The sequence below is a fragment of the Equus caballus genome, chromosome 31, assembly GCF_041296265.1.
Source record: "Equus caballus isolate H_3958 breed thoroughbred chromosome 31, TB-T2T, whole genome shotgun sequence".
NCBI classification, from domain to species: Eukaryota; Metazoa; Chordata; class Mammalia; order Perissodactyla; family Equidae; genus Equus; species Equus caballus.
Genome location: NC_091714.1, coordinates 4,730,035 through 4,743,221, shown reverse-complemented (window position 1 = coordinate 4,743,221; position 13,187 = coordinate 4,730,035).

Genomic DNA, 13,187 nt, shown 5'->3' with positions numbered 1-13,187 from the left:
AGAACTAACTCATGTTTCTTCTGCTTACAATCCACTGTTGAGAATTAGTCGTATGGCCACATCTGAATGCATGGAGAGGTGAGAAGTGTGCATCCCCAATGGGTACCCACTTCTGAGCAATAGCTTTAGCCTCTAGAAGGTGAAACGCAGGCCGCATCCACCAAATAGCTTGAATCAGGAATGTGTGTCATCTTTCACTTCTGCTCTGTCATCCATCAGAGAAGCAATCTCCAATCTAACTAAACTTATTTTCTGATTCTAATCCATCAACTTCTCCTCATCTCTAGTGCAGCTTTTATGGTTCAGGCCTCTAACATCTTGTTTGCGTTGCAGCGCTTAGATTTAGCCATCTTCTAGAACATTGCACCAAGAGTGATGTTTCTAACTAAAGCACAAGTTGTTCACTCATTCCCCTTTTTAAAAAGGGGATCTCTATTGTCCTCAAACAACTGCTGACTCCTCAAATCTCCTCCCTTTTCACTCTCTCATATACTCTTCCCTCCATCTTTCCTGAATCACTTTCAGATCCTACAGCTGAAAGTGCCCAGCTCTTCTTTTCACATCTGAGCCTTAGCGTGGGCTATTTCTTCCACTTGGTGCCGTCTTCTCCCCATTTCCTCCTAAAGGTTTTGCCTGGATAGCCTTCACAGTCCGTGTCTGAGAGGTCTCAATTTTACCTCCACCTCCTCAGGCATGGTATCCTTATCCCAATCCCCACTTTCTAGATAAACATTCCTCTTATTTTGTCTCATAGTAACTTTCCCTCCCTCATATTAGCATTTATCAAAATGTATCATAATTGCCTGATTACTTTTCAGTATGGATTTCCCCGCAATACTGGAAATTCATAAATCTTTCCCTTATTTGTATCTGTGGTACCCACTACCCTTTCGTGGACATAGTGGATGTTTGGAGAATGTTTGTTGCGTTGACTTAAATTTATCTTATATGACAGAAAATCTTGCAACAGTGGCTCACATTATTTGCCAGTTATGAATAGAATAAAATGGTTAAGCGAGTTCATATTTTGTACATGCTTAAATTGGAGTTGGTATACTGAATTTCATATGAGAAATCTTTCAGTAATATTATCAAAATGAATCAGACACTTTTCTAAGCAGATGCAAATTGAGAAAACCACATAAATATTTTGCGAGAGAAATTTAAAGTCTACCTTCGCATAAGGAAACTAAATCTATTTGGTTTAAAATGCTTAGGTAACCACAAAACTGCAGGAAAAAATAAATATATAATGTTTTAGATATAACTGATGCATGTTTTGAGACTTTATTAATTTAAATACAAAATTATTCTTTTTTTTGGCAATATTTATCAAACCTGCCCTCAATAAGTGCAAATGAATCGAGTGCCACGTATTTAAGGAAGAATAAAGAATAAGGTAAATTGTACTAATCAGAATCACATCTGAGCACATATAAAATAAAATCTTATATTAGAAAGTATTAAGATGTTTGTGCTTAAAATCTGTTGCATATTTCTTTGCTGCTGACAAGATGACAAAGTAATTCAAGAAATGTTTTGATATTGGTTTTATTCTACTAGGAGTAGGAGAGTCTTTTAGAGTTAAATATAGTGAACAATGAAAAACAACTCATTTTCAGAAATCCAACTATTTGAAATTAAGAACATATTTTAATTTCAATTAAACAAATGCTTTTTACTTCTTCTCAACTGCCTTCAGAGAGTTAATTGAAAAAAGGAAAAGAAAAAGAAAAACCAGTTCACAAAGCGTTTACATACAATGTGGAGAACATGGATATAAGGCATTTATGCATATTAACTAATTTAATCCTTGCCAGCAAAGAGGAAAATGTCAAATTGGGCACCATTATTATCTTTAATTGAACCTTGCAGGTAAAGGAATTGAACCTCAGAGAGGGCCAGTGGCCTGCCCAAGGTGACTACAGCCAGGATGTGGACGCATGCATACTTCCAGTCCGTGCTCGCAACCTTGTACAGAGACGGCTGATAAAACATTCAGAAGTTACTAAAATGCAGTTTGGACTGTGACTACAAACAATTCAACTGAACACTTTATTCCTTCTCACAATTTTTATGACTATTCTCCTCTCCTGCATTCTCTCTTTCTTTCTCTCTCTTTCTTTTCATTAAACTTTTTATGTATTTGGAAATAACTTTTTTGGGGGGGGGGAAGATTAGCCCTGAACTAACATCTGCCAATCCTCCTCTTTTTGCTGAGGAAGACTGGCCCCGAGCTAGCATCCGATGCCCATCTTCCTCTACTTTATATGTGGGACATCTGCCATAGCACAGCGAACCCCGGGCTGCGGAAGCAGAACTTGCAAACTTAACTGCTGTGCCACCGGGCCAGCCCCTGGAAATAACTTTAGAATTACATGCAGTTTAAAGAAACAATACAGAGAGACCCTGCATACACTTTACATACTTTTCTCCAAAGGTGGCATTGTGCAAACTTATAATCCAGTGTCACAACCAGCATATTGACATTGAGTCAGTTAAGAGAGATTTCCATGGCCACCAGAATCACTGTGGGCCATCCCTTTCACGGCCCTTTGGCTGGGAAGAACTGACTTTTCTTTTGCACCTGTTGTTTCTGAGTTGATAGCTCCATGTCTGGGGGATATGAGGGAAAAGAAAACTCACAAGACTCATTTCTTCTATCATTTCTTGGGTCCTGAGGTCCCTGGCCTGTTTTCCTGCTCTCCACCTTTCAGAGTCTCCTTCTGTCTGTTTTATAGATAAGGTCAATGATATTTATTTGGAATTAGCAGAGAAATAGGGAAAGGTATATCTACTTTATGGCTTCTAAAACATTTCTCTCTTCAAGACTAACATCACTAATTCTTTCCTAGGTTCTTATCACCAAGGGTGTGTTAGTCTGCTCAGCCTGCCAGAACAAAGCCCCAAGAACTGGGTGGCTTTAATGGCAGAAATTTATTTCTCATGGTTCTGGTGGCTGGAAGCCCAACATCAAGGTGCTACCGGGCTGATTCTTTCTGACCACCGTGAGGAAAGGATCAATTCCAGGCCTCTCTCTTAGTTTCTGGTAGCTTCTGGTCTTGCGACAGCATTAACTCCCATTTTCCTTCTCCCTGTGCACGTCTATCCAAATTTCCCTTTCTGTTTCTACTTTTTGGTTTTTTTTGGTGAGGAAGATTGGCCTTGGGCTAACATCTGTTGCCAATCTTCCTCTGTTTTGTATGTGAGATGCCACCACAGCATGTCTTGATGAGCGGTGTGCAGGTCCGCGCAAGGGATCTGAACCGGCAAACCCTGGGCCACCGGAGCGTGCAAACTCAACCTCTACACAATCAGGCTGGCCCCCAAATTTCCCCCTTTTTTTTTTTTTTTAAAGATTTTATTTTTTTCCTTTTTCTCCCCAAAGCCCCCCAGTACATAGTTGTATATTCTTCGTTGTGGGTCCTAGTTGTGGCATGTGGGACGCTGCCTCAGCGTGGTTTGATGAGCAGTGCCATGTCTGCGCCCAGGATTCGAACCAACGAAACACTGGGCCGCCTGCAGCGGAGCGCGCAAACTTAACCACTCGGCCACGGGGCCAGCCCCAAATTTCCCCTTTTTTATAAGGATATCAGCTATATTGGATTAGTGTTCGCCCTAACTACCTCATTTTAACATAATTACCTCTTTAAAACCCTCTCTCCAAATAAGGTCACATTCTGAGGTACTGAGGGGGTTGACACTTCAACAAAACATTCTCAGGGAGACACATTCCAGCCCATAACGGGTTGTATAGCTAAAAAGCTTTATTGATTTTTATTGCCTTTAAAAATTGGCTTTAAATTCCCCACTAAACTATAACCCCATGAAGGCAGGGACCAAGCACATAGTGTTAATCGTTGGATCTCCTCTCCGTTTCCTTCTTCATTGTGAGTCAATATTGAAAAATAATCTCTTGGAACAGTAAAGATGTAAGTACGGTTCATTTACATTTTGGGGCCAACCCAGTGGCACAGTGGTTAAGTTTGCACATTCTGCTTCGGTGGCCAGGGGTTCACTGGTTCGGATCCAGGGTGCGGACCACTTAGCACTCCATGATGTGGCAGGCGTCCCACAAATAAAGTAGAGGAAGATGAGCATGGATGTTAGCTCAGGGCCAGTCTTCCTCAGTGAAAAGAGGAGTATTGGAAGTAGTTAGCTCAGGGCTAATCTTCCTCAAAAAAAAAAAAAAAAAGATTCATTTACATTTCAATGAGAAACCTTCCACAAATTATTTTGCCTCTCTTTTCCCAGCATTTTCAGTCTTTGATTTTCACTGACTTCTTTGAGAGGCAACATTATACAGTGATTAAGAAGATGGAATCAGGTGCCAGATGGTCCAAGTTAGTTTCTAGAATATACTTGTTAGCTATCAGATTGAGGACAAGTTATTGAAAACTCTGCCTCACAATACTCAACTGCAGAATGGGGAAAATCGTGGTACCTACTTCATACAGTAATTGTGAGGACCAATGTAATATCTCCCCAATTTTCAAGCTACCAATCCTGGAAAATCACATATGTATTATATGAAATGTAATATAAGAATACGTAATATAAAGATATAATAGAAAAGTCGTCTACTGTATAATTACATGTATATGTAAATATATATTATTACACACCATGTATTTATACAGCACACTTGACTTTTTATTTCTTTTGGTGTTCATTTGATTGTTTTTTCCATAGTGAGTAGAGATATTTGTGGTTCCTCATATGCTGAATAATTTTGGTTTGTATCTTGGACATTTTATGTTATGAGATTCTGGGTCTTCTTTATATTCCATGGATAACGTCGACATTTTTGTGGGCTATACTTAAAATGTCAGCTTTGTTTCAAAGCATTTGCAATGTTCTCCTGTTCTGTGCTATCCAGTGGTCAATCTTGGACCTGGCCAGAAATCCACCCTTTAGCTTAGCCCTTGACATATTTGGTGCTAATTAAGCCAAGATCCATCCAGAGAGGGCGGGCACAGGGGTCCATGAAACTACTTACAGGGTCCTTTTCCTACATTCCTCCTTTTCCATTCTTTTCCAAGTGCTTACCCCTCTCCCGGCTCCCCTTTTAATCCTCCTGCCAGAAACTACCCAGTTCCATGATTGGGCTGCCCTGAACCAAGCAGTGAGAGAACTAGGGAGAAGGATATAATCCACAGGATTTGACACCACTCTCTGGGACCCACAGCTCCACCCAACAAGAGGAAGTCTCTCTCCTGGGAGTTTTTACTCCTATAGCCCCGTATCTGGCAGGTTTTGCCCTGCCCTGCCCTGCCTCTGCCTGGGACAGCCCAGTTGCTGGGGCAAGAGCAAAGAGAAAATGGAAATTAAAAAATCCTGGAAGCTTTCTGCTATTCTTTCGTAGCTTTAGAGGTTGCATTTTCCACTCCATGAGCAAGGATTACAGTCTTCCTTGGGTCTCCCCGCCTGCACCACGTGGTCAATTCTGCATTTGGATTCTGTTTTGTTCAGGCTGGGGGATACTGGAGAGGAAATAATGGTCACCTCATCACTGTTGAGTTGTATTTGAATTCTCGTAACCTTCCATGACCCATCTGACCATATTACTATATGGAATTCTTGATAACTGCACACGCATTCTACCAAAGCTTTGCACTTAAGTTCAGTGAGAGCTAACAGGAGTGTGTGTTCGCTCCATCTACCCGAATCACTTTAGATATGTTAATTTGCCATTTAATATCATTGTTGTTGTTGTCGTTGCTATTAACGAGGCTTTTAACAAATCTTTCTGTTTGCTATTTATATTTTTTCTATTGTGGATTGCTTTCCAATTTGTGCTATTTGGATGTCCGTTCTCCCTTTATTTATGTCATGAGTTCTTTTTGTTTTGTGTAAAGGAATTAAACACTTTGTCACATGTATTGAACCAGAAGGATTGTCCCTGCTCTCTTCAAAGGCCAAGCCCTCCTAACTTTGTTTTGGGTCTCTTTCACTGTTGCTTTATTCATCAATTTGCATCTAGAGTTATTCCCATTCCTTCTCTCTAAATGGAGAGATGTATCATATTGATTGGTTGAAAGACTCCATATTATAACAGCATCAATTCTTCAAAAACGTCTCTATAGATTCAATTCAATTTGAGATAAATATTAACAGAAAGTTTGATAGAAATTACCAAGCTGATTCTAAAATAATACAGGGTTTCAAAAAAAAGCTAGAATAGACAATTTTGAAAAAGAAAAAAATTGGAAAACTTACACTATCTTATTTAAATATTTATTATAAAGCTAAAATCTTCAAGACATAGCATACTTGGAGAAATTATTTACATATGAGATCAATGGGGCAGATTAGCGAGTCCAAACATAGACCCACATAGAGCATCATTTGATTTTAGACCAAGGTGCAAAGGCAATTTGAGGCAATTTGACAGAGAAAGAATAGTTTTTATTAAAAGTGGTGCTAAAAGAATTGGATATAGGGGCTGGCCCAGTGGCATAGTTGTTGGGTTCAGATCCCAGGTGCAGACCTACACACCGTTCATCAAGCAATGCTGTGGCAGGCAGCGCACGTACAAAATAGAGGAAGATTTGCACAGATGTTAGCTCAGGGCCAATCTTCTTCACCAAAAGAAAAGAAGAAGAAGAATTGGATATATATAAGAAAAAGAAAAAATCTTGATCCATATCTTGCATCCTAAGAAGAATTAACTCAAAAAGGATCATAAATCTAAATATCAAACTTTTCTAGAAAAATGTATAGAAGAAAATCTTTGTGACTTTTGTTTGGACAAGGATTTCTTAGATGCAGAACCAAAAGTATGACCCATAAAAGACAATCCTGATAAATCAAACCTCATCAAAATTAAGAGCTTGTGTCTTTGAAATCTACTCTTAGAGAATAAAAGATAACTAGAGAATAAAAGATAGAGAATAAAAGAAGTAAAAAATGGTTTCAAATTACACGTTTTATAAAGGACTTGTATCCCAAATATGTAAAGGACTTTTGAAATGTAATAATGAGCAAACAAACAACTCAATTTTAAAATGACCAAAATATTTGAACAGACACTTCAACAAAGATGACAAATGAATGGCAAATAAATATATCAAAAAGTACCCTACATCTTTACTTATTATGAAAATGCAAATTAAAACCACAGTGAGAAACTGCTATGCATCTACTAGAATGTCAAATAAAATCTGATAAAACCAACCGCCAACAAGGGCAAATAAAATTCTTATACGTTACTGATAGAAATGCAAAGTAGGACACTTAGGAGGAAAACAAAAACAATCGTAAGGTCAAGAGAAGTGAAATGTTTCAAGAAGGAATGATGATTCAACCAGTTCAAATGCTGCTGAAGAATCATGAGGTGAAGAGAGAGTGAAGAGAAAATTGGATTTTGCAAAATAGTTGCATTAGTCAGGATTCTCTAGAGAAACAGAAACAATAGGATTTCTCCCTCTCTCTCAGAATTGGTTCATTTGATTATGGAGGCAGAGAAGTCTCCTACACACACACACACGAACACACACGCGAACATACCCACATGTATGGAGGATTGTTCTTTAGAGCGTGCATTCTCAATAGGCTCGAGATTACCACCAATGGGCTGAAAAATGGTTCTGGGGGCAAAATATCTTATTCTTTTTATGCCTAAATCATAGATATTCTGCAGTTCATAGGCAGATATATAGTAGACCTCTTGAGTTAAAATTAGAAAAAATAGCCTAAAAAGATTTCTCGAATAAAAGGTTGAGGAACATTGCTTCATGGAGCATGAAGATGCTCTTGCCTTTGTAGCAAGATTGTGGGCAAAGGATTAGCCACAGATACATGGAGGTCAGTAGATTTGGTAGAGACGAACGGTAAGAGAGAGTTCCAGTATACTTCTCTCTACTTTCCTAGTGAAGAAGGAAATGTGATCACCTTCTAGGTAGTGGCGGCCTGGAGAAGCTGTTGGAGTCCTAGGAGGGGATGGTGTCCAAGTCATCTCACAGCCAGCTAGTGGACGCAGTAACTTATTGGGCAGTATTGAAGGTGCCATACTGCAACAAGTTTGTGGCTGCTGGGGCTCTGCTCTCACCCATTGACCAAGATCACTGTTCACATCCCAGGACACATGCTATTAGCAACATGTACATTTTCCAGGGCTGCCGTTCTTGTAAAAGTGTTTACTTCACTTGGCTTCCTACTAGGAAATTTACTAAAGTCTGTAGTTTACTTCCTTGTTAAATTTAAGGACCTGAATTCTCTACAGTCAGTAATGACTATAATTAAAGGCACCTCCATTTAGCAACGGATGCCTTAGTTGACAATGGAGTTGTAAACACAGCCTCAGATAAGGATTTCATTTTTATGAGTTAGCATATAAACCTATATCTATGTATATGTTAATGTGTAGGTATATATGCGAAACAAATTGTACTGAAAAATACCAAACGATTTTTTTCTGTCACAGGTGTACACAAGAACATGCTTAGATAAGTGTATTGTTTTTTGAAGTTCATTGTCTTGGGGTCTATACATTGTGGAGAACAATTATATCATTGAGAAAATTCACATGAATTAGAAATGTTAACTCATTCATGGTCTCCATCGTCTACGGACAAATGGGATAATGATCTGATTTATACCTTTGTTATTCTTTGATATATTTTTTTCTTCCAGGAGAACAGACAAGATTTTGTGGCTTTTTAAAAAATTTTACTCTTATGAAAAAGCAAAAAATAAACCAACAAAAAGTAAAATGCCTAAGACAAATTACAAAAGCAAAAGAGATTTTCAGGAATTCAAATGGACACATTTTTCCTTATTTTAAAACTAAAGTTTAAAGCAGAAATCTTAAGAAAGTGAATTCAGTGCAATATTTAAATTTTCCAATATCTAGAAACGTACAAAAAATAAGTATACTATTATTTCCTTCCTGCAACTAATTAAAGAAATAACTATTTTTAACCATTCACAGAGGGCATTTGCTAAATTTCCTTTCCAAAGGATTCTTGTGTCAATGGCCCCATCTCAGCAAATTTATTCTTACTTCTGTGCCTGTCCAATAAGTTCCATTTGGCACAGAATGTGGTCCCTATTCTCATCAGCAAGCAGGTGGCAGTTATGCAACTTACTTCTCAGGAAGAATATACTTTAGCATAGTATGCACCGCTCTGCTTACTCAGCCAATGCTAGATTATATTAAAAATCATAGACTTAGCCTCACAATCTTTAACAGCATAGCAACTATTCAATGAATTTCCTTTTTCTTTATTGTACAGTAGAAAAGATCAAACAGTTGCATAGAGATAGAAATAAATTTTTATCATTAATTCTCCCTCCCGATATCGTCTTTTTGTAGTTCTTCTGGGAGTCAGACTAGACTAGAAGCTAGAAGCTGCTTTATTTGAATCTTTCCCTTAGTGGCGTGGGAAAGAAAAAAATGAAAAGAGAGAGAAAACGAACATTTAATATGCATTTATAGTGTACCACGATCTATTCCACACTAGCTCCTTCCACATGTGCCATTTCGATGGATACTTGCAACACTAAGGCGGTATTAGCATACTATTTTTGTAGATAGCAAGACTGAGTCTCAGAGAGCTTCTATTTCCCATAGTAAATATTGTAATCATAAAGACCCTTCCTACACCCAAAATTCTTGTTCTGTGATTTTCCTAAAAAGGAGCAATTTAAGAATTTAACACATTCAAAATTCTTATTCTGTGATTTCCCTTAAAAAAAAGCAATTTTAATATCTATCACATTATCTACTATAGGTAGATAAGCTAACATTTAATATAACTCAAGATTTTGCATTAAATGCTAAAATCGGCATGATTCTTCCCCTACCCACGCCACAAAGCTTCTCTGCTGATTTTCAGAAGCATAACTCTCAAGGGCAAAGAGCTACACATTTATCATTAAATGTTGACTGTAGTAAAGATGCACACTAACAAATGCACTTATACCAAAATTACTTTCTTTGTTCCATTGATTCTTCCCGGTAAATGATCAGACACTTAAGAGTTCTATGTTTTAAGATAATGATGTTTATTACCCATTATTTACACTATTTAAAATGGAAGTAAAATAAATGCCCAATGGTAGTAGATTGAGTAAATACATTGCAGTAAAGTTATAGATGAAATACCACACATTGGTTCAAAAAATCTTAAGCATTTGAAGATTTTTAATGACATGGGAAACATCAAAATATTACTTCAAATCACAATCAAAATTTTATGTACAAAATGAACACTAAGTGTGCATAGGTGAATGTGCACACACACAATCATATACATATATTTAAAGAAATACTGCAATTTGCTCATGCTCTGGACAATGGGAAATCATCAGATGTTTGCAAGAAAGAATAATCAAGATCAGACGCATTTTAGCAAGAATAATATGATAACACAGTGAGGGATTTACTATGGGGACAAAACTAGAAAAAGGAGAGCGATTAGGAAGTTATTGTGGAAGACCAGCTTTGAGGATAGGGAGAGATAAGGATCTAATGAAGGCACAAGGGGCATGAAGATGACAGAAGAAAAGGAGTGAAGGGAGAAAGTGGCACTGCCCGTGTCACTATAGAGGGCAAAATGCTCAGTATAAACGTATTTTATGCATCTGCATGTATAAATTACCTTGAGAGGCACAACTCCAGATGACTATGTGATCATGTGAAATTTTGCAGAAATAACTCCCAGACTCCACTCATGGAAAGTATGTCTAAGGGCTCCTTGAAGCCAGCACTTTATCTTATCAGTCTTTGTTCCTCCAGCCTCTGGTACAGTGCCTGGTCCACAGGAGATAAGCAATCAATGTTGATTTATAATTGATTGAAAGAACGTAGGCACAGTGCTCTGCTCCTGTCCCAGACAAGCAGGTTATCTTTGACTTTTTCACAAAGTCAATTTACTAAAGTCTCTTTTTCACAGGTTCATATGCATGTCATTTCTGTGTTTGATTAAATAAGGTTCAATATTACTTGAAGATACATTGAACCAACTCAGGGACAAATATACTAGAGGAGTAAGGGGAGCAGTGTATTTCCCCAAAGAACCTATTAGTTGCCGAAAATCCAATACTGGTCAGGAACTTTAGCTAAATTTCCACTCATTCCTTCCTGTGTACACTTCACAAAGACCAATTGCCTCCCAAGTCAGGAGAAAGTAATCAATATCAGTCTCTTTCTCTGACTAGCGTTGGGTCTATGAAAGTTCACAGTGGTCAAGTTTGACAGAACATTTCACCTTGTCTGACTCAAAAGTTATTGAATTTGATTTGTACCCTGAGACACACTATTATAAATGCTTTGGTTGCTACAGCACTTGCTAAAAATAAAGAAGAAATCAGATGCTGGAATCAAGAAGTCAGAAGTGCAAGCACAGACCAGGTGAGTTTGCTTCAACCTTACCCTGACAGCTCAGCACAGAGGTTTGGAAGAATGGAGAAGGAGGAAGACCAGCGTTGGGTAAAGTGGACTTCCATAAAACCAAGAAGGAGCCAAGTTTGACAAAATCTAGGATGTCAGGACACTATTTGAATGAATGCCCATATTTCTAGCCTAAGGAAAGACTTGTATAATGATTCTTTCGTTAATCTAAGCACCAGATACAAGGAAAACCCGCCTACTTTGTAGTTTAATGACGATCTCATTTTAAAAGTGCGACATAGTCATGGTAGAAAATTTGAAAATACAAAAAAGTAAAAGACAATGACAAAAATGGCCATAAAGTTACAATCTAGTAACAGTTAATGTTTATATTTTGGAATATGTGTTGAACTACTTTTGTAAGCACGTGTATAAAAATTTGTATATGTTTGTGTACAATATGTAGTATTTGTATTCTGCTTTTTTTCTCTTGGCATTTTATTGAAAGCATTTTTACAAAACTTTAAAATATTCATTTACATTGGCTCCATAAATTAAAATAATGTGACTTTTTTATTATTTATTTAATCAGTAATCTATTTTTGGATGTGTGGGTTATTTTCAATCTTTTGTTATTTTAAAAATGTGAGATCAAATATGCTTAAAGATAATTATTGGATTATATCTGTAATTATTTCCATAATATGAAGACCTAGAAGTTGAATTATGGGGGATAAAATTTTTAAGAATAGATATTAGCTTCAGAGTGGGAAATGTAACACAGAGGGCAGAGCCTAGACCCTGGAGACAGACGTGGTTTCAAATTCTAGTCATGCTACTCACCTGCTGTGTGAAAGTGGGCAGGGCACATTTTATTTTTTCTCATATGTGCATTGGAAAAAAAATAGTTTTGCCTTATAGGATTGTTGGACAAAATAAATAACACGATACATATTATTTCTTGGTAAAATGTCATGCTTGGAATAAGCACTCAATAAATGTAATACTGTTTTCATTATTGAATAAAATGATATCCTTTATGAATGTGCTGTGGTCTGCAAATTTGACCCAGATCTCCCTTTTTTAAATTTAATATTAAACTCTTATAGAATGCTTCTAAGGATGGATTGATGTAGCTGATTCATTTTGGCATGTATTCTGTTTTCTAATTTGGTTTAAAGTCTTAGCTTAGTAGCTGAAAAGGTAAATGTGCCATTTCTGCAATGAAAATACAATTGCTTTAAGTATATTTGAAGAGAATAAGGGATCGTTCTGTGGAATACTGTAAATACTGAGTTCTTGATACCAAACTTCCCAGAAACTATAGAAATAAACTTCTAACATCCAACTTTGTACTGTGTAGAGAAGAGAGGATGTCATCATGGTAGAACAACCTTAACGGTGTTTTTCAAGCTTTGACTTGGGACTGTGAGCGTGAATAGCACATAGGTCACTTGTGGTTATTTTCAAATAACACCAAGATTCCTTGAATCTATTCTACATCACCTCTGTCATTGGCAAGGGGCTCAGAATGACAATGACAGTTGTTGTAATGACAATTACAATATGAGTTGTTGTTGTAATCATGTATCAGCCTCTTTCAAGAATGTAAGAGAAGAGGAATGAGACATGATTATTCTTTCAAATTATGTAGAACGACTTGTAAAAATGATAAAAGAAGAAATCAAGTTTATCTTCCTTTCTGCAAGTGATTAAATCAGGGCTTTAGTTTACCTCTCTTTCCAATAGTAATATTACTAAGGCATTCTATTTATTAAGCACCAACTATGTGCCAGATAATTTAAATGGATTATCTTACTCTTAGTGACCGTTATCAGTTAGACAATGATTA